We start from the raw sequence: 22237 nt of genomic DNA, 5'->3' as shown, positions 1-22237 counted from the left end.
ATATATATATATATATATATATATATATATATATATATATGACTTTTGAGTCATAACATGAGCACAGTGTCTGGTCACAAAGACATTCAATAATACTTATTATATGGATGGAGAGATGAAAGTATTTTTCATATTTGCTAATGAGACACAGATGTTGGAATCTCAGCTAACTTTATAGCAACCCAAAATTTTTGAAATACTTTTGCACATGGAGTAACCTAAAAATCTGTGTGGAAAACTGTGGTTAATGGAGACTTCACTTAAACTGGAAATCAATAGGTATGTCTTTTGTATATTTGTGAGCTAGGTTCTTAATTTTCAGGAACTATAGGCCATTTGCAGAAGACCAAGATCATCCTTGCCTGCACAGCCTCCACGCCCCCATTTTTGGTCAGTTTTCCTTTGGTAACTACCTCTCTTCCACGGGATAGCACTTTATCAGATAAATCAATTCAGACTGCTCTCGCTTGGCCAAGCAGTTGTTGAAGCTTGTAGAAGGGCATGCCTCTGCCCCACAATGTCAGCCCCAAACATAAGTACAAGGACTGAAACCAGAGAGTGTTTCACTGCCCTCCTGCAGGGACCATGGAGCTCCTGAGTCCTGCCCTGTCCAGGCCATGTTCTTCAGCTCCTAAGAATGGCAAGTGTTGGGTTTCCATTACTTACCACCAATAAATGCCCTCTGTCTTATACTGAAGAACTTCCACCTAGACCAGTGGTTCTCAACCTGTGGGTGACAACCCTTTTGGTGGTCGAATGGCCCTTTCACAGAAGTCACCTAAGACTTTTGGAAAACACAATTATCACATTATGATTCATAAAAAAAAAAATTACAGCTAGGAACTAGGAACAAAAATAATTTAGTGGTTGGAGGTCACAACAACATGAGGAACTGTGTAAAAGAGTCACAGTGTTAGCAAGGTTGAGAACCAATCTGTCATCCTTTTCTGTAGCATAATTTTTCCCCAATTGATTGATTAGATAATAAGGATGACAAGAAGCCCATCACTGGTTGAGGAGGAAGCGGGCCTTCCAGGTCCGAGAGAGGAAGAGGGAACTGGGGGTGGGGGTGGGGGGGAAGGAATACCCCTTTTGGATGGAGAGGCAGGAACAAAGCAGACAGGATGCACGCTGGGGACTGTTAGATCTGGTGGCAGACTCCACCAGGATCCGCCACCAGAAAATTTCTAACACAGAATAGTTGATGGGTTTAGGATGATAGATTATGCGCCCAGTGATTGTGTTATCTGTTGATTCTAAACTAAGATTGCCTGGGATTTTCCATTCCATGGCGACTCAGGTGGACCAGAGGGAAAGAACTTAACCAAGGCAGAATTCAGTCAGGCTTCAGGACTGGAAGATTGGGCAAGGACTGAGCTCCAATCGCCAGAGCACGGGTTGGCAAGAGCACACCCATGGGGACTAAGAGAGCTATCTCAGAGTTCTGGAGAGGCAGAACCAGCATTAGTGGAAGAGGCTCTGGCTAGGGGAATCATGCTGTCTCCATCTATGGGCTATGTCCTAGGCCGGAAACAGATTGAGACTGCCAGCAGGTACCTAGCCGGCAATGGCATGAATTTGCTTTTAACTAACACATGCAACATTTTTCTGGGTTCTTCCCGAATCCTTGCAGGAAAGCAAGAGCCGGTTCATGCCAGAGTCCATAAAAGTGCTTGAAGAATAGCAGCCACCTCACTAGTATCTGGACGAAGGAAGGATCTTTCCAAAGGCTATGGAGTCAACTGTTAGGGAAAGAGACACCAGAATACAGAACACCAACGTCCTAGTTCAGCTTTTTACCCTCTGGATCCAAACCAGTGCTACCACCCCTTCACAGAAGGACCTTAGCAGCAGCATTGATATCTCAAAATTGCCCAGGAATCGATTACTTGTAGGTAAAGTGCTTGTAAACTCCAATATTTTACACCCATGGACGTTGTACAGTCCACAGCCATCCTCAGCATCTGTAGACCTCACTGGTCATGGAGAGGTCTGTTTGCTTTCCACTCTCTTTTCTTCTTGCAGCTCTCTCCATCCCCAGTTAACTGAGAAGTCTCTATGCTGAAACCACCGTGTCCCCCTAAGTCAGGTCCTGTGCAGACCACCACAGCTGATGTGAGTTCCTGACCGCAGCGGCCCAACTCAGTTCAGAAGACACCGTTTCCCAGCAGTCCCCTGAGATCAGTCTTTCTGAAGTATTTGATGAAGCATTCCCTGAGACTTGAGGTGGGGGGAGGATCTAGATGTTCCATTTAGGACTGAGCACTCTGCAGACATAATGAGTCTTTATCTTGTTATGTGGGGTGTGTATTGGGCGGGGGAGTAACCCCGGCTTCTACTGCTGCTGTAAAATCTATTCTCCAGATACAGAATATCTGACCCTCCAATGCGCTCTCCCAAGCTCCTCGCCGCTTCCTGGATGGCTTACTGCTGTGCTCACTATCCAAGCTGACAGCCAATGGCTACACGGTTGTTCAAGTTTAACTTGGAATTAATTAACATTAAATGGAATAAACAATTCCTTTTCTAAACTGCACTCATCAGGTATCCATTGACCAACAACCGAATATAATTAGTAGCCGCCACATTAAACAGAACAGATGTAGTGTATTCTCATCACCATGGAAACTTCTATGGAACACAGCTAACTTAGAGGAGCAGCTCAACTCCTCTCTGGGGTCTGTAAGATTTTTCTCTGCATCCCTCCATCTTCACCTCATTATGTGTTATTTAATTCATCGTCGTTTGGTCCTTACTACACTGGTTTTCTAAGCAGTTTTAGAACTTGTACATTTTTCCTGCCTCAGACCCTTTGCACCCATGCCTCCCCATGGCTGGAATGCTCTTCCACTCTTTTGCTGTATCTTTTCTTAACCAATATGTTCTAATTCAAAGAACGTCTTTCATGCACCTTCCCTGAGCTACTTGCCTTTACAATGCCAGTACTTAAAATGTCATTATCCACCTCTCCCCCCCCATACTCATACACACACACACACACACACACACATGAACAAATGTACTCAAATGCATACATGCTCACACTTACACATGTACACATTGCACACACACACACACACTGGCACACACAAACTTCCACGTGCACATACACATGCACACACAGAGAGTAGCACACACATGAACACATGTATTCACACACACGCATGCATTCTCACACTTACACACGTGCACATGTGCCCACACACTAGCACACAAACTTCCATGTAAGCGCAGGCACACACACACACACACACACACACACACACACACACACCACATACACACACATTTATTTACAACCATATCCCCAGCGTCTACAATAGTGTCTGGCAGAGAAGAACTCAAGCTGCTTTATGGGATAAGTAAGCTAAATATAATGCAAAGCTGGGCCTAGAATCCATCAGACAACTCTCTAAAGAAAAAAAGCTAATAGAAATAACCCCACGGGTCCAACTAAAATTGAGCTGAACACTGAGCCAGAAAGAAGAGAAGCAAGTTTGCAAAATACTGGCTTTCTCTCTATTCCTCCTAAGAGTTTCTTCACTCTGGCTTCTTTGATTAATTGCTTCACAGATCCAGACAATGATAATGGCATTGATAATGATGAAAGTGAAAAAAAAAAAATAACAGGGCACCAAGCAGGTCCCCTGGTGCTCAGCCTCCTAGGAAGCAATGATCTACATGACAGCGCAGCCTGAGTAAGGGGATTCATGAATTTTTCAAGCAGCATCATTCCCAGAGCACAATGAGGAAGCCTGCCTCCCCAGTTACGCACCCAGTGAGGCTGCCCCTCCCTCCCTGCCCCTCCCCAGGCTCTAGCGGCTGACTCATGCTTCATGGGAAGACCTTTCTCCCATCCAAGTCTGGGAAGTCAGCCAACAGACAACCGGGTTTTTGCCCGCCTCTCAGACCCTGCTAGGCACAGCCTCTGTCTCTCGCATGGCCTCTTCCCTGTCTATGATTAGAAGTGATCTCAGCTTTCTAGCTGCTGACAAAAGCGTGGGGATTTTCTAGACAGCCCTGTAGAACCAATGAGCAGAAGGGTCCCTGCGGCCTTCTCACATTGACCTTTGGGAGGGCAAGCATGAGCAGCAGGCACCTTCTTTGAAATATCTGCCTCCAGGATTTTAGACCTATCGTTTAGGCTGTGAAATAGGTATGTCTTGGGTTGGAGAGATGGCTTGGTTAAAGTACTAACTGAGCAAGCATGAGTCCTGGAGCTCAGATCCCAAAAGCTCACATAATTGGCCCTATAGCTGATACTCCAGGCAGGTAGATTGTCCCACCTGTAGGATCACCAAAGCAAGCTAGGTAGACCAACTAGTCACATTGGCCAGCTTTGAGCCAACTAATGGGCCAGCTTCAATTACTACGATGGCAGATTCCTGACAAACTCCTCCAGCCTATACACACACAAAGATGTGTGTACCCAGGTACATGCAACCCACCCACCGTCACATTGTACCTACATGCAGGCAAACATCCATGCACACATACACATCAGCACAGAGACAAAGTGAGCATATCTTAAGAACTGTAGGAAGAGGAAACCCTTGACAAGGTCCAAGTTGTCTATCATAACTCCACTGATCCCTGTAGAGAGGCTTTGCTTCCGCTGCAATGAAGCCTGTGCTCCCCCATCAATCCCCGACTGCCCCAAGGGAGGAACAGTTTGTTTGTTAATCAGCAAATATCCCAGGAGAACCCTTTGTGCACCAAGTCCTCGCCCACACATACTCATATTCTTCTGAGTCCATTTTAATGCACACATACAGAGAGAGAGAGAGAGAGAGAGAGAGAGAGAGAAAGAGAGAGAGACAGACAGACAGACAGACAGACAGAGACAGAGACAGAGACACAGAGAGACACAGAGAGACAGACAGACAGACGGACAGACAGACAGACACGGGACATAGGTGTGCTTTCTGCTGTTATGACTAAGCTCTTCAACACATGAAGGAAAATACCACCTGTCCTTATGAATAAAGTTTTATTGGAGCACAGCCACCTCACTCACCTGGGGAAAGCAGCTCAGTGAAGCCTGTCTGTGACTCACTGAACTTCACAAGTAAAAAAGCTCAACTATGCCTAGTGGCTAAGGCCTGTAGACCCACCTACTGAGGAAACCAAGGCAGGAGAACCACATGTTCAAGATTAGTCTAGCCTAGAGTGAGTTCAAGGTCAAACTGGACAACTGAGTGAGACCTTGTCCCAAATTTCCAAATAAGTAAAGAGGATTGGAGGTGTAGGACAATGGTTGAACACTTATCTAGCATACAGAAATCCTGTGTTTAAGTCCCATTGGCACAAATAAGTAGATAAATAAATTTCACCTATCAACCTGTGTCACTTCCCAATTCCAGTTTCTTTCCTCGTTCCAGACCCCAAGATCCCACCTCCCTAAAATTGGTGGTGGTTGTTCTCATATATATATATATATATATATATATATATATATATATATATATATNTATATATATATATATATATATATATATATATATATGATTATATATATATATATATAATCATAATCTACCTATAATCCCCCAGTAATTTATTATACATTTTTAATGGTTCACATTCTAATATAGTTCCCTGAGTTACTATACTGGTTTGAATGAAGAGCTCTAGTTCACTCATTCTGTCTCTTCTAACTTAAAGCAAACATTGGAAAACATTCAAGAAAAGCTCACATTTCACAAATGCACAGTGCTGTCAACAAAGTGCCCAGGGGTTTTTAACTCATTTCCGGAGTCCCAGAAGCTATCTCACCTGGTGATGAGTTACTCAGAGCTTACACCATGAACCCATTGCCACTGAATGCAGATCAGCACATAGCAGTACACCAGGAGCCATGGGTCCAGTCCATGCTTCACCTGAGCTTATGAATAAAGTTTGACTGGGAGCACAGCCACCCTCCCTCATTTGTCTTTCCTCTGCGGCTGTGTCTGCAGGGCTAAGCAGCAACAAGGCTCCGCATTGCTTATGAACCCACAACATTCACTCTTGGGTTCTTCGCAGAGATGTTTACAGAGTTCCTTTTCCCAGCTTTCACACAACCTAAGATGCACAGCATGCACACTTTGGTGTCTTCTTTTAGTACCCTGTGTGTTTGTGAGATTTGTACATATGGTTGTAGCCGTTCATTCTGGCTGATGAACAGTACTCCATTTTGTGTTTACAATGCAGTCTATTTACCCATTCGACTAGAGATGGATGTCTGGGTTGCTCCCAATGTGGGCTTTTGTGAATGATGCTGCAGAAAGCATTCCGTCTGTGTCTCCTGCCAACAGTCTAGCTACTACAGTCACTGCAAGGTAACTGCCTTAGTAAAACATCATGTAGCTAGTTGCTCACCTGATAATGGATGTTGAGACCAGTGATTTCCAAAATAGTCTACACTGAAATTTCCTGGAAGCTTCAGAATAATGACTCGGTCCCACCCAAGAAATTGGAATTTACTTAATGTGGATGTTCACAGCTCTGAGCCCTGGAATTTTAGAAGATCTCCAGTTGGCAAAAATGAGGTGAGAGAGAGAAGGAAGCCTTAGATATCACTGAAAGGAATATTAATTAGTGCAGCCATTATGGAAATCAGTACGGGGATTCCTCAAAAAGATGAAAAATAGAGCCACCAACTGTATCCTCCTTGCTTTATACCCAGAGATATCAGTGTCAGTTACAACTGAGAATCTACCCGCCCGCTTATCAAGGCACTGTTGCCAAGGTAGGTAATCAGTCTAGTTGCCAGTCAATGGATGAATGGTTGAAGAAAATATATGATATAGTGAAATATTATTAACCCAGTAAGAAGAACAAAATAATGTCATTTGCAGGAAAACAGATGAAAAGGAAGATCATCTGACAAGTCAAATAAGCCAAAACTCAGAAAGGCAAGCATCACAACTTCTCTCACTCAGAGAATCCTTTAAGATACAGAGATATACACAGACATACAGACACAGACAGACATACAGACACAGAGACAGACATACAGACACAGACATAGAGACAGACACACACAGACACAGATGCACAGACACCCAGAGAGACAGAGAGAAATAGGAGGAAACTGTTGGGGAATAAGAAGGAATCTCCAGGGGGAACGTGTGGGCTACAGGGATACAAATATGCTGTTGGGCCTGGGAGATCACTCAGTATGTAAAATCTTTACTCTGAAACATGGAGAGCAGAGTTTGATCCTAAACCCATGTGAAAAAAACAGATGTGGTAGTGCCCACTTTTAATCCTAGCACTGAAAAGGGGAGACAGGGGGATTCCTGAGACTCACTGACCAGCCTTCCTAGTGAATGACCCTGTCTCAAAATACAAGAGGGAAGATGCCTGAGGAATGACACCTAAGATTGACCTCTCCCATCCATATGCATATACTTGCACATACATGTGCATGCCCACAAACATGCTCAATGCTGCTGCTGCTGGAATTGTGTGTCTGAAGAGAGAGATACATATACCTTCATATGGATATAGCTGTAGATATGGATGAAAATGTGAATGAATCAGCCTAGACTCTTATTTTTTAAATCACCATGATTATTAAGTTTACTAGTTCCCATGACTACAACATGCAGCCACCCATTCTTGCACAATTTTAAAAGATATCATAGACACTTGAGCTTTCTGACAATACCAAGCTATAAACAGGGAAGAAGTTCTACTTCTGGCTTCTTGGTGAGCTCCAGCAATTTCTCTGAGGTGAAGAAAGTGGGAAATGCCCTGGCCCTGCCAAGTTCTCTAACTCTGTCCATCTCCATGTCACAGAAAATCTAAGAAAGCTGGTGAACTCTTTTCCATCTCAAACCAGATGGTGTGTCTGTAAAATATTACCCTTGACCAAGTCACAGCATCACACTTCAAACAGGGAGGTCGTATAAAACACCTGCATGGAATGCTAACACTGCATTGGTAGATCAAACCATCCCTTAACCTCATGATGCTTTTGGACATTTAGTTACATAGACAATAAACTCTATTCTCCTAGTATTGTTAATTCAGTTGCCAAATGGGGAAAATTGCCTTGATTAATATACCGTGACTTGTTCTGTTATATCCTATTTATGAAGATGCATGTAATTAGTTTGGGTCCTGTTTTATTTGAGTAGGTAATAGATATTTATTTAGTGTCCACTATGTACCAAGGACCCGAATCTTGAAAACAGTGTATGTATTCTTGTATCATTTTAAGAATGACTTTGCTGTATCATGCTGTCATGGTTGTCTTTAAACTCAGTGTCTCCAACTAGCTCTGATAATGGACTAATTCTTGATATATCTGGGATTGACCAGAGACCAGCATACCTCCAGCAGCAGGTGAGAGCCATGATGTGTCAGTACTAAGACAGTGGTCCTTTGCAGGCTCCTTGTTCATAGGAAGGTCTTCATTGAGTTAATGATGAGGCTACGACGAGGTGAGTTTCTGAAGCCCAATCCATGAAGAAGAGGGAGGGACTACATAAAGGAGCTTGCTTTTCTTTCCAACATTCATGGTTGCAACTGGAAATCTTTGTGTGGTGTGAAGAGGTGAGCAAACACCCCACCCTTTCTGGCAAGCTGAACTCTCTCTGAAACCATGAGCCAAAATGGCCCTCCCCTCTCTAAGGTTGTGTCTATTGTCACGTCTAAGTCGCCAATGTAAGGTCAATGTGGTATCTCTGCCCTGGAGGTCAAAGCGGCCTGACCTCTGGCCTCTCAAACCTCACATTTTGTTGGAGGTGTTTTGGTTGCTGATGTTGTTGTTTTTCTTCTCTTCTCTTCTCTTCTCTTCTCTTCTCTTCTCTTCTCTTCTCTTCTCTTCTCTTCTCTTCTCTTCTCTTCTCTTCTCTTCCATTTCCTTTCCTTTTCTTCTTTATTTCATATCCCTCTGCCTTGATACAGGTTCCACATTCCTCACAGGTCACACTCACCTTGAATCTCACTCACAACACATGATCATTTGACAATTAAGAAAACATGGTTTTGAGGTACCCAACCCATGGCTGCTGCCAGTCTCCCACTGCAGTGAAAATGACAGGTACAACCTGTGACCCACACAAAGGGGATCTGGTGGGAGTGGGGTGCCTCAAGTAGCATATAGAAAAGACTAGAAGGCGTGGAGCAGACCCAGCCGCAGGATTAGAACCCAGGGATAAGAACCGTGCTTTCTGCAGACCTCTCTCAGCACCCCTGTGGAGGAAATGTGCTAGACTGTAAGAGATGAAAGAGATCAGAACCTGGATGAAGAAACCAGATGGCCCGACATGGTGACATAGCCAGCACTCAGCCCTGCTGAGGGAGAGATTGTCTCCAAGTGGGAAGGCAACACTTGCCTCTTGACATAGCTAGCTAGGGGTACTTTTGTAAAATACCCTAAAGTGGGAGCTTAAACAACAGCAATGCCTAGACACTGAAGATTAGAAACCAAAGTAATGACTGACTTGGCTCCTGGTGAGGGCTCCTCTTCCTGTCCACTCTCGTTATGTATGCAAAGGACCAAGTAGGCAAAGTCTGGTCCCGCTTTATATCCTTACAGGGGGCCCACCCTCATCAGCTCATTTCACACAATTCCCTCCCTACAGCCCTCTGAGCAGGGACAGTGGAGGTCAGGGCTTTGATGCTTAAATCTGAGATAGGCATGACACTTGGTCATAAGCACTGGAACCTGGAAGACAGGATTCACACACCTGAGAAGGTAAGAAAGAACAGTGAATAACCTCTGAAAGATCAGAGGAGCAGAGACCACTGAGCTGGGGTGGATCCAGACTCTGTCCTACTGTCCACAGACAAGTTCTTGGGCCTCTTTGAGCGTCATTTCCCTTCCTGCCTTCTAGGGCTGCTGCCTTGGAAACGGGGACCTTGTGTATGAAATGGCGGCATGGCCCCAGCACACCATGGTCAGGTGATGGAAGGGACTGGCCTCCGTCTGGCTAGAGAGAGCCTGGCTTGTGAAGACAAGACAGGCAGAGTGCCAGGCCTCGGGAAACAAGTCCAGCCACAGCCAGAGGCCTCCGTGCTGGGAGCTTTGCACTGACATCATCACAGGACAGGCCACTCTGATCCTACTTTAATTACTCTTCCCAGGCCAAGGCTCTGACCTCTTGGTTTTCAGTCCTAGCTGTGGGGATATGGGACTTGCTGGCCAAGAAAAGCTAGTTTGGGCATGTGTGTGCAATCACACCTGACAGCTGCCCAAACAGTAGTGCTCACAGAAGCCTGAACCTGTGAGATGCCCCGTGGTACCACAGGAGAGCAGTTACTGGAGAGTTCCAGTGCTGTGTGTGCCCATGTTTCTGGGGCAGGAGGGCAGGAGGGTAGGACTGCTCGTTAGAATCCTCAACTCTGTTTGGTCTCCACTCAGCCCTTCTTCAGCCTCCATTTCCTTTACCTTGCTCAGCCTCCACTGACATTGGTCCCCAGGGCCTCTCCCAATTCCTCATCTCTACTTTTGATCACTCTGCTGTCCCCACATGCACATACCAATGCATCATGCCTCTGGACTTTAGGCCCTTTCCACCCCTGCCAACAGTCTCACCAGCTCCTCTCTCAATTAACTCCCCTCCTCCAACCCACATGAACCTTCTCTAAGACAGACAGACTCCCTCACTGGCTGCTTGTTATCTCTCCATACAACTCTATCCTGGTCTTCCTCCTATCACAGCACAAGTCAAATATGCATCAAGTTTGTATGCCCAACGAACCCGATATACCACAACATCATCTGCACCATGAAGCCCCTAGCACAGAGGCTGGAACACACTATCTGCTGAGTTAAGTGAGAAATTAAGCTAGGATATGTAGTATCCCACTGACAGAAAGGGCACACTGCCAGTCAAGCCAGGCACAGTACTCAAGGTCCTGTCTGACGTGGCTCCTCCCACTTCTCCAGCTCCATGCAGATGTCACCTCCAGGGCATTTGCATTTCCACCCCTACTCTCCATTGCCAAGTCCACACCTTTGCATATGTTGTCCCCTTGTTCTGGAATGCTTTTCCTGCCTGTCCCCTTGCTCTGGAAAACCTTTCCTGCCAGTGCTCTCTACCCTCCATCTGCCTGTCAAACCCTTGCTCAGGGCCTTATAAGGCAGCTGCTCCTCTTTCAGAAAGCTTCCCAGGAGTCCTCTCTCCTATTCCTCTGCACTTCACTTGGGCCTGGCCCCTTTTTGACTTCCAACTCCTGTTATGCTGCATAGCAGTAATGGGTGTTTGTCCGACCCTTCAGACAATGAGTTGTGGAAAAGCATCTTTCCCTCTTACTCATTCCTTGGGATATTCTAGAATACCCCAGCACTGACTATATACTACTCAGAACGGACATTCAGTCAGTAAGCATCAGATTCACAAATGACTTTCCACGGGGTGCCCTTGGACAGTTCATCTCACCACCCTGTGTGTGCTTCCATTGTCCCCCTCAAGCACAGTGTTGACAGGCTGTGCTGAGAATGCTCAGTATAGGCACCATGGCTTGTGCCCGGCATAAGTGTGTGCTCAATAAACTCAGATGGTCTCAGCCTCCAACTGAGGAGCCTTCCTACACAAACATCCAAAGACACTGATGACATAATGTCACTAATGATATGGTGTGGGCAAGATGTCTATAGAAATTTATTGCTTGAAGCCACTTGTTCAATAAATGGTTGAAACATCAAGGTAACACCTGCATGCCTACTACATACACATGAACACATGAACAAGTACATATACCACATACACACAATCAGTATCAATCTAAGGAGCACTTAAAATGATCAGACATGGGAACTATTGATGAAAAACATGATAATCATGTTCCCTTTAAGTCATCACTGAATCTTTATGAGGTGGGAGTGTGCATGTGCTCATGGCACACACGAAGGCCAAGGAACAGTGCCAAGTGTCCTGCTCCATAGCTTCCTGCCTTCTTTCCTTCAGACAGAATCTCTCACTGAAGCTGGAGGTAGGCTGGGAGTCTGCAAGCTCCAGTGATGAGCCTGCCTCTGCCTCCCACAGTGCAGGGATTAGAGGAACAAGCAGGAAGGTTTTCTGTGGGTGCTGAGGATTTGAACTTGGGCCCCCATATGTGTATACCAACTGCTCTTACATATCTAATGTCTCAACAGAACCTGTCACTGGATCTCTGGCCACAACATTAATCACTTTATAGACATTATTGTGGAGGGAAAGGGGATAAGGAAAGAAAGAACATGCAGGAAAGGAAGGGGAGAGAAGGAGGAAAGAGATGGGGGAGGGGGGGAGAAGAAGGGAAGGCAAGGGAGGGGAGGGGGATGGAGAATGAAGGAGACAGAAGAAGGGAGGCCATAGACAAAGGAGAGGGAAGAGGAACAAGGGATCTATTAGTCAGTGCCCCAGACCTAGCACTGTGGTAGATCCTGTGACAGAAAAAAAAGAGAACAATATACAGAGGACACCCTGCTTGCAGTCTTGGGAGATGACTCATTAGCATAAGAGAACATAACTAGAGTTCAAGGCTGAACAAGATCAGGGCCAAATGCCAATGGGCACACCAGGCAAGTAAACATGCAGGGAGTGCGAGCCCTGCTCTGACCTATTTATAACAGTTCTTCAAAGACTCCATAAATATGTAGTGCCGACTGCTGTATAATTAGAAGTCATAATGCTTACTCCTGAAGGGGGAACCTTTGCATATGAACACTTAATTTTCAATGTAAACTCACTTTATGTGGCTGTTTTTTAATTGTGAAAAGGGCATTTTTTTTATTCAAAATAAGCATCATTAGTTTTCTTTTCCAAACTCCATATTTAGAGTGCAGAGATTGTTGGCTTAAAGGTGAGCCTGTGGGCAGAGCGTGTGGATGGGGCATGGGGCGGGGCAGGGTGGGGGATGGAACATGTCTATGTCTACCTGGCTGATGGTCATTTTGTGTTCTCTTGAGCTAGTCCTCTAAGCCTCAGCTTTCTCTTATACACAATGGATCTCAAAGAACAAATGGAAGATAGTTGGCTCTAATGACAGTTGTTTTCCTTCTGTCCTGGTGACTGGACCTCAAGCAGAGACCCAGGAGTCTAGGGCCCCACTATGGCAGTCTTCCAGAGACCTATGGTGGAGGACTGCGACCAGGGTTCCATGTGAAGGTTCCAGGCAGTCTTTCCCAGTCCTTTCTGGTGCTAACCCAAGAGGGAGTGTCCAGCAAGTATTTTCTCAGTGTGTAGAATGATTCTATGACGTGATCAATGAACCAGTGAGACTCACCCGGGAGAGGCCGCTCAGCTCGGCAAGTCCCCGATGGAATGGCTCACAGCTCTGCGGTTCCCACCCTATGGCTCTCCTTGAGAACAAATTCATTATTAACCAAATAAAGAATCCATAGGCTGTCTTTTATAGAAGAGTCACAAGATCCAGAGCTGAACAAACAGCCCAAATAAGCTCTTGAAACAAATCAGATCAAGTCTCTCCCTCATAAAGCCCTCTCGTCGTTTCCCATTACAATAAATAGCGGTTTTCTGTCTCCCAGTGCGTTGTGGCTTCAATTCTTCCTTTCTGACATCAGCTGATGCTTCTCTGGCTCTGACCCCTATGCCTGGCCATACTGGCCTGTCTGGAATCATCTCAAGTAAAGTCGGTCCTCAAAGTCAACTCACAAGAGGATGAAACCCCTTCAGGGGCATCCAGCCTTCAAGTCAAAAGTAGGTATGGGCAGGTGACACAGCTCAGCAGGTATGGGTACATGCTGTAAGGCCTACATGAGTTTGATTCCTGGCACCCACAGGAAGGAAAAAAAAAACCTCTGGCCACTGTATGTGTGCTGTGGCATGGGTAAGTCCATGCATAAACGCACACAAAATAAATAGTTTAAAGTGTAATAACAATTTTAAAAATTAAGTAGTTTGTCCATGCTTCAGTCGGTGACCCCTACACCCATATGGACAGCACTAACTGGACTCGGTGGGTTATAAATTAATAATTAATTAACTAAAATTTGGATGTTATGTTTGGGGGGAGCCTTGGGAAAGTTGGAGGGAGTAGGTAGGTGTGAATACAATCAAGATACACTGCATGTATGAAATTATATTAATTTTTCAAAGAATAAAGGAAAATGTTAGTTTTAAAAAATGTGAAAAACTGTGAGCACTGAAAATATACATTTTTCTTAGATTATTTCATAAACAATATGATACAACTCTTTTTATAACATTTAGATTATGGTAAATGTCCTAAGTGATCCAGAAATAGTTTCAGCTTACAGGAGTACTGTATATGTTACATGCAAACACTACATCATTTTTTTTTTAGACTTGAGCATCTCTGTTTTTTGTTAATATTGAGAGAGTGTTCTAAACTAATGCCTCTTGGCTGCCAAGGGACAACTCGCCTCCTTGTCGATGTAAGTTGCTGAGAAGGGAGCTATTTGTTAGACAGCACTGTTGTCACTAATAGCTGACTGATGCAGTGATCAGGAAGTCCTATCCACTCCGTACACCAGCTTCAGAAGTCACTTAACCTCTTGGAACCTCAGAATGCTTTACGGTTTTTTGAAGTTATATGCATCTCTTCTCCACTGACTTCATACAGTGGGTGTGGCACAACAGATAAAAAAGATTTTTAAAACCAGTAAAAAAAAAATAGTGATTGCAAATATAGAATAGCATTATCAGCAGGCATGGGTTAGACCTGGAGGCAGAGCGTAGCTCAGCAGCCTAAACACAAGACATCTGCGTTGAAGTTGCATCATGGCCCCCACACACTGTTCTGAATCCAGGACCACACTCAGTGCGGATTTTTTCCTGACATGCCAAATAAAACTCCAGACTTCAGAAAGTAATTTCAACAAGCCAGGAATCAAAAGTCATTCTTACTTCTAAGATTGTGCCTGAGGGGAACTCATGGGTACACGGAGACTCGGAGCACTAGGAGGGAGGACCATCAATTTAGATAGAATGATGAAAAACAGAAGCAGCAACATGTCCAGCAACAGGAAACTAGATAAATCTGTAGAATGTGTTCACGTTATAAAACACCTCAGCTTCACTGACAACTGGGTTAGATGAGAGAATTTTTGCAAATAGTGCTTCTTTGGAACTGAAATATCTGGGAGGTGATTCGGGAGCAGATCTGGAAGAGAGAAGAAAGGGGCTAGGGAAATGTAGGTCCTCTGTTCCAGTTTCAATCAAAGGTGCTTAGGCCTAGAGATATGGCGCAGTACTTAAGAGCACTGGCTACTCCCACAGAAAATGGAAGCTTGATTCCCAGCACCGGCATCAGGTAGCTTAAAACCACCTATAATTCCACCTCCAGAGGATCTCATGCCCTCTTTTGGCAGCAGGACCCATGTGCACTCACACACACACACACACACACACACACACACACACACACACACACACACATATGCATGCACAAATAAAAATAAAATAAATCTTAAAAAGAAAAGGTCAAAGAAAACTCAAAATGCACCTGCACGGTGGACCAAATGTCTCTGCTCCGCTCTGCTCTATAAAGCACGTATAGACGGAAGTGCTCTTTCCCTGTGAGCCTGCGCACTTGGCTGCCAGGGTAACAGTGCTGTCTGGAGAGGAAGTGGAGGCTCCACAAGTCAGGTCTAGCTGACAGATACAGGACACAGGCCTTGAGGATTAGAGCATAGGTCTATCTCCCATTATGTCTGTACTTTCTGATCCAACTGGGCGCCGTGTGCAGCTCACAGCACAAGCTCCCTCTAACCTGGATTCACCAACCTCCACCATGATGGATAAATTCCCTCTGAACTGCACATCAAAGCAAAACCTTCCTTCTTTACATCTGTCACGGATGCAAACCCTACTACTCAACACAACAGTATTTAGAGATGGGGCTGTGGAGATAATTAGGTTACAAGAAGCGAGAACTGTAGTAAGCACCTGTCATTTCAGCCCTGGTCTGCAGTTGCTTTATAGCACAGTGCTGTCCACTGCTGTTTATCAATCTCCACAAAAAAACCTGTAGCGAATCTCCACATAGCTGCACAAGTTACGTGGGGGCTTTGCAGAGATGATCGAGACTAGATGAGGTCATAAAAGTAGAACTCTCATAAACGGAATGAGTGTCCTTAAATAAGTCACAAGCCAGCTTGCTTTCCTTTCCACTCTTGGTCAGTCTGCAGCCTGAAAGAGGACCCTGACCAGATCCCAGCTACACTGGTGCCTGGACCTTAGACCTCAGCCCCCCCACCCCCACCCCGAGCTGCAAGCGATACATGTTAGTTGTAGGAGCCACCCAGTCTGTGATATTTTACCGCAGCATCTTGAGCAGGCTGAGACAAAGTGCAGGGTCTCTCAGGAAGGGTTTCCAGTGATCACAAAAGGGAACCATTTTATAAGTTGCTACACTAGAAGCATAAATCCTATCAGAGAAATCACCGGGGGGGGGCACTTCCTGTGTGATTTCATCTTGTAATGAGAAAGAGGAGGGATAGAGGAGGAGGAGGAGGGGATGCTCTCCAAACTGCCTGCTATATTATATATATATATATATTAACTAGGTCAGATTCCAACCGTCCTTTCAATTTCTTTGCTTGACTTATCTAAACATGCTAAGCATTTACTGATCAACTGTGGATCTCTGGGAGTGAAAGGCGACAAGTCAAGGAATCAAATATTCAATAAGCCAATGTCTTTCTTATATTTTGAATGTAAAGTTTACTCCCAAATACTTATAGGTTGAAGACTTGAGCCAGATGGTGGCACCACTGAGGGATGAGGGTTGCTGAGACTCTGAGGTGGTTGATTAAGCCATCAATGGGTACGAAATGGGCTGACATCATGGTGGTTGATTAAGCCATCGATGAGTATGCAATGGGGTGACATTTTTGAAACATGATGGAAATGAGAAAGTAGGCTCTGGTGGAAAGTAGGTCACAGAGCACACTTGTGTAGAGAAGGGTCATGCCCCAGCCCCTTCCTGTTTCTTCTGTGTGTGTCCCCATCGATGTATGAGAAGTTCTATTTCACCATGTCTTTCAATCCTTGGTGCTCAGCCTCATTTCAGGCCCAGAAATTTAGAGCCAACGAACTATGGACTGAATCCCCTGGCATCACAAGGCAAAATAAATCTTTCCTACTTTAGGCCATTTCTTTCCATGGTAACAGAAAGTCCAGCTCATCCAGTCCTTATGCCTGCAGTTACCTAAGAGCACTCGAGGCCAGGCGTCTGGATGCAAACCCCATCTGCACACAGTTGGACTAGATGCCCTTGGGACAAAGACACCATCTTCCTGAGACTGAGTGTCTCATCTGCTGCGGTCATAGTTCTACTCCACTGCATGGCCAAGACATTAACAAGAGAATGTCTGTAAGACAGACAAGAGTCTGGTGAGAGGCAGAGAAGCCACTGGAGAACCTGCTTCTGTTCTAAATTTGTCAAGCACCCTCAGAGGACATCTCCTCCAGAAGTTCTTTGCCGGCTTTTGGTGAGAGGAACACCCCAGGTATGCCATCACTACATCCCTCGTCCCTTCTTTATTTTATTGACAGCCCTTACCATTCCCTGGACCACTTCATTGATCTCTTCTCTGGTCCTCTTCTCCATCAGCATGTGGGTCGGAGCACTGTGCCTGATTCATGTAGGCCCAGCACATGATAAGAGTTCAATGAATGTTTGTGAAAGGCAAGAAGGAAGGTGATGTCAATTCTGACTCAATGGATCAGAAACACTTCACAGGAGGACAGGAACCTCAACATGGATGGAGGCAAGCACCTCATTATCCATGAGTAACCACTAGGGAAGAATCAACTATGTGTCTGCTGCAGGGCCCTCTGGGATGTTCTCTGTGTCTACATGGAAGGACAGTGCCACGCGGCTGCAAGGGGAGATACACAGATTCAGTGGAGACATTCGAGTCCAGGCTAAACAGGCCACAGAAAGGTCTCTAGACACCACAAGTTCATTTCAATAAAGCAATTCCACCTTGAGAAAAAAAAAAAACGTGAGCTATGGAGCTGCAGTTTCTCCAGAATTTTGTATTAATTATTTCCTGGCCTAAGGCATTCTATGTTAATTGCTCTCAATTGAAAAACTGTATGTTTATGTTTGTGTTAGCAAAAAGCTGTGGGGAATATGTCATTTTTTTTAAAAAATCATTAAATCCTCAAAACAGTGCCTCTGCCTTCCACAGTAGACCAGTTGCCCAGACCTTCAGAATAGCAAGCAGCATCCCCACAGGACATATTGACATACATATGTCCCTCCCCTCCAGTCCTGAGAATGGAGTAAATGTTTGGCTTTGTTTTCCTTCCTTCTGTGTATTTCCCCATCTTTAGCCTTTATTGCAAGAGAATCTTACAGTCAAAGCTATAGAGGTACAGTTCCCCCTCCTAGTGCTATCTAAAGTAGTTAGGGGTCAAAGGCAAAGACAGAGGAAATGCTAGAAAAAGCCTTCTGGAGCTCTGGCGATGGATCAGTCTACAAGGTGCTAGCCTGATGCACGAGGTCTTGGGGCGTAGCCCCAGCACCTCAGCACCTGTGCAGAAAGCTGAGCAGAGCATCGCACACTTAGGGTTTCAGACCTGGGGAGGCAGAGACAGATCCTGGAACTCACTGGCTAGCCAGCCTCGCCTAAAGCATAACTGAGAAGTCCCAAAAGAACTATTGATGTCTCCCCTAATTCTTTTACCAGACTAGTTCACTAATTCAGGAACACAACTCCTGGAGCCTGTATCGAGACTCACAACTCAGAGCTCGCTAATTTATTTTCTAGAAAAAGGTCATTTTCTAGAGCTCAGGGGCCAAACCCAGTGACTTTGTAAATAAAGTTTTATTGAAAGGCAGCCATTCCCTTTCATTTACATTTGATCTGTGTCTGATTCTTCTGCACCACTGTAGGACCAGGGAACTACAGAGATCAAAGGACTTGCTCTCTCACCCTTTAAAATAACTTTTTATTATTAAAAAATCTGTGACTTGTTACTTCTGATCTAGAGTGATGCTGTCCAATAGACATGTGGAGATATGAAGCAAATTTCCAAGCAACCACATATAGAACACAAAGAAACAAGTCAATTTTAATAAAATGCTTTATTTAACCCACTATGTTCAAGATGTTACTGTGACAAGACATAATCCACTTACAAAACCTAATGATGTTAGGCTGGGTGGCGTGGTCAGTAACATGCATGCCTTGCAAGTGTGAGGACCTGAGTTGCATCCCCTCACCCAGGTGTGTAAAGGCAAGCCCTACCCAGATGGGCTGAATGGGTGAGTATGGAAGTAAGAGGAATACAGACAAGAAAACTCCAGCACTCGGAGATGAAGAGCCAGCAGTGCATCTGGCTGGCCTATAACATCTTGGCCTGACTGCTGCAGTCACTTCTACTTCACATCCCCTAATTTGGTGCCCATTGCCTGGACCTGACTGACATGATCTGTAACATGGCAATGTGTCTTCCTACATACAGTGAAAGGCTTATCATCATCCTCTGCCACCCCTGAGCAAGGGAAGCTTGGCCTTTGATACACTGGGAGCAGACGCACTCCCGTGTGCTTCTTCCCACAGCTGCTTCCATATCTCTTCTGACCACTCACTGAGCAGCCCCTGGTACCTCACTGTTTGCTTCCCCATCAGCATGGCCTTGCTGCTCAGAGCACTGCTGCCTAACCTCACCACTCCATCAGGCTCATCTCTTTGAAATCAACTATTGAAGTGTAGGCTGGGGAATCTGCAGGCACTGAGTGGGGGACATTGGAAACAAAGCTAGCCTGCATTTCTCTTCTCCACACTATTCTCTGTCTTGGAAGCCTGCAAGATAGGCAAACCCTTTCTAAATTCAAAGAGAAGAATTCAGAAAATGGGGCTCCTAGACCAAGTCCTGACCGAGCTAAGATCTCCTGATGAAAGAAGCCACATATATTTGGGGAATTCTTCTGCTGATTATTTTTTCCACATCTTCTACATCTACCATCTTCTGGCTATGTTTTTCTGGGTATTTCCCTTAAAGTAAATACAGGTTTGTGTGTGTGTGTGTGTGTGTGTGTGTGTGTGTGTGTGTGTGTGTGTGTATGTTTCAATTTAAAAAAAGTCTGGTGTGGTAGCATGAACTTATAATATCAATGCTAAGGAAACAGAGACAGAAGGCTTCCTGGGGCTTACCAGCCAGAGAGCCCAGCTTAATTAGCAAGTTACAGGTCAATGGAAGATCTCGTCTCCAAAAAGTAGACATTACCTGGAAAATGACACCAGAGGTTGTCTAGTAACCTCCACTTGCACATGAATAAATGTGTACCCACACATATATTGTGTACGCACAAGCACATAAAAATAATGTTGACCGATTTTTTTCATATTAAGCCTTGACGATCTGATGTTTATTTTACATCAGTAGCATATTTGGACCTGGACAGCCTCTCCATTGTCACACATGGCTTTGGATTGCCATACTGAAAAGAGCATCATTCATGATTAAAGAGAAAATGTCTCACCCCGTGCAAAGGTTTCATGTCCTTATCTGCAACAAGGACCCACAACCAATGACCACTGTCACAGAGCTATAAAAAGCCAATCCATGGCTGCAGCATGAGGCTAAATGGTATACCTCACGCTCCAGCTCACCCCATGGGTCAGTTTGGGATCCAACTCAGACCTTTCCTCTTTTGTCCCTTGCCTCTCTCATACTACCATCCCTCCCTTCCAGGACCTTTCTGAGGGTGCTCCCCCAGGAAGTGCCTTGCACAAGAATTCCCCTTTCACGCTCTGCTTCTAGGGAATTTATCTGGGTTCAGGGAAATGAGGGAATTAATATTTATTGAGTATTTAGCACATGTCAGACACCTAGTAACTGTTAGCTTTCCACAAAGTTATAAAGTTGGAAATGTTATTCACATTTTAAAGATAAAGAAACCATAACAGCCAGGCACATTGGTTCATGTTTACAGTCCCAGAACTCTTAAGTAAGAGAATTTGGAGTTTAAAGCTAGCTGAGCCTATATTGTAAGATTCTATCTTCCCGTCACAAAATAATAATAGTAAAAAATAATGGAAATAATAATAATAATAATAATAATAATAATAAACAAAGACAGGAAACAGCAAGAGAGGAAAGAGGAGTTGGAAAAGGAGAGAGGGAAGAATGAGGAAAGCGGAAGAGAACAGGAGTCATTCAACAGCAATGCTTATAAACATATGCAGCAACAATGAAATGTTTGTGGCATCACATGCATTTGGGAAAAACAACAAGACAACGCAGCGCTTCGCTATGTGGATAGTGGAAGTTAATCCTAAAAGGATTTTAGGTATGATCTTAATGACACTGACTCCCCCAAATTGTGCATGTTAAAGTCTTAACCTCCCAAAGTGATGACATGAGGACCAGACCTCACAAAGATCATTCATGGCCTAAGCAGGCAGGACTGAGGGAGCCTGCTGGCTCTTCCACAATGCTGAGATGGTGAGAAGACACTATTGTTTTGCCTAAAGTCTCAAGGTAGAGCCTATGCTGGCTTGAAACCCCCACACACCACCATGTCTAACTCAACAGGGTGCCATCTGTGGGAAAGCAGGTCTCTCCTGGCACTAGAGCCTGAGCATCTCAGTGTTCACTGCCATCCACTGGGCTGATGTGGTTTATAGTTAGAATGGTTCAAACACACAAAGACAGCAATATACCAAAAGAGCATCATCAATAACTTTCTTTGGGCATTTAAAATGGATAGTTGCTGGTTTTCTTGTATGCTCTGTTTGTCCTTATTTCCTCCATCAGCAAATCATATCTTTGTTGATAAGATTAGGCTCCACTGAATACACTGTCATGCAATAGTTAAAAAGCTTGGTTTGGGGCTAGAGAGATGGCTCAGCGGGTTAGAGCACCGACTGCTCTTCCAGAGGTCCTGAGTTCAAATCCCAGCAACCACATGGTGGCTCACAACCACCCGTAATGAGATCTGTCGCCCTCTTCTGGTGTATCTGAAGACAGCTGCAGTGTACTTATGAGTAATAATAAATAAATCTTAAAAAAAAAAAAAAAAAGCTTGGTTTGGTTTGGAACTGATCAGACCAGGGTTCCAATCCCAGCTTTCTCAAGTATGAGCATCTCAACATTTCCAGTTTTGCATCTTTAAAAGGGACAAAGTCCCAGGATTCTTGGAAGTGTTAAAATAAAGAGTACAAATTTACATTCCAAGTGCTTAGTCTATGGCCTGGCACAAAGTAGCTTCTCAATAAATGGGAAACAAATAAATAGACACTAGAGTGGCCTCAAAGGCCACTTCATGTTTCCTCAAAACTAACTCACAGATTTCCTTGACAATCCTCCAGTTA

At 44.6% G+C, this 22237-nt stretch overlaps 1 protein-coding gene across 2 annotated transcripts in view; it reads right to left on the bottom strand.

Moving 5' to 3' along the window:
- Nucleotides 1-22237, bottom strand: part of Shisa9 (shisa family member 9) — a 288337-nt gene that overhangs the window by 226141 nt on the left and 39959 nt on the right. The window lies entirely within an intron of this gene.

Source organism: Mus pahari, chromosome 12 (genome assembly GCF_900095145.1).
Source record: "Mus pahari chromosome 12, PAHARI_EIJ_v1.1, whole genome shotgun sequence".
Lineage (NCBI taxonomy): Eukaryota > Metazoa > Chordata > Mammalia > Rodentia > Muridae > Mus > Mus pahari.
Note: the sequence above shows the minus strand (reverse complement) of the source record. Positions and strands in the feature narration are given on the sequence as shown.